Source organism: Papilio polytes, unplaced genomic scaffold (genome assembly GCF_000836215.1).
Source record: "Papilio polytes unplaced genomic scaffold, Ppol_1.0 DF821178.1, whole genome shotgun sequence".
Taxonomy (NCBI): Eukaryota; Metazoa; Arthropoda; class Insecta; order Lepidoptera; family Papilionidae; genus Papilio; species Papilio polytes.
This window is the reverse complement of record NW_013528026.1, coordinates 53,065-54,241: the sequence shown is the minus strand read 5'-3', so window position 1 is coordinate 54,241 and position 1,177 is coordinate 53,065.

Here is a 1,177-nt window from a genome sequence, read left to right as displayed (position 1 = left end):
TACCAGCGCCTCATCCAGAAGTACGTGCCCGGCGAGCTCGAGTGGTGACCGCGTTGTGATGCGGCACGCGGCACGCGACGCGCGGGGGAACTAGTGAAGAAAACGACCTTGTTTCATTACATCGTTCAATAAAATACAAAACCAAGTCTGTTATTTCTATTTATACAAAAACTAACTTCCGCTCGCGACTCCGTACGCGTGGTATTAATAAAAACAAAAGAAAGTAGCCTGTGTGTTCTTCCAGACTATCCTCTACATATGTATGCCAAATTTCATCCAGATCCGTTCAGCCTTTTAGGCTGTAACTCTAACAAACATCGATCCACCTAAATTTTCACATTTATAATATTAGTAAGAGTAAGATTAAAACATATAAAAGAAAACCGTACATTACACATTGAAAACTTAAACACTTAACTTATTATGTACTGTAAGTATGTAAGTACGCAAACAGCACACACACTCAGTGATAAGATATGACATAAAGTCGCAAATCTTACATAAAACATTCAAGTAATATTGATATTGTTTAATTACAAAATTCGACAAAAACTCATATTAACATATAGAATTTTATTGCCTGTAATAACATCTAAAATATAACTTGATTTGCGCCAGTATGGCAGGACGATCTTTCTCTCAAACCGACTCAAGACATAAGTGTATTTCCAAAGGCAAACCCTTGTAAGTTTATTTGTATTTGATGGAATAGATGTAAGTGTAGTAAATCTGCTAGAAGTATTGTTTACGTTTAAAAAACTGCTAAATCGTAAGAAAATTAGGTAAAACAGTTGAGGCAGAAGCCGGCCGGGACGCGCGCACTCCGCTGCCGGCGCGCTTATGAGCTAACGACCATTTTCTTATATTCACGTGCTCGCCGCTCATTCAGCGACAATTGCAACCATTTACACATTATATAAATGACAATAACTTAAAGAAATCGGCTAAATATAGACTTACAGATTCGAACTTGGGGCTTGTAAGTATACGCGGTGTATCTGTGAAACCAAAACTGTACTCTAGCTATAGAGCTTCTCATACTCCTATACTTTGCGCCTCCTCAACAAATTACCTTTTTAATTCGTTAAATGAACCTAAATTTGACTGTTGAGTCAAAGGAACGTATCTATTGTTATAGAAGAAAGATTTTTTAATATTAATTTCGACACGATAGCAA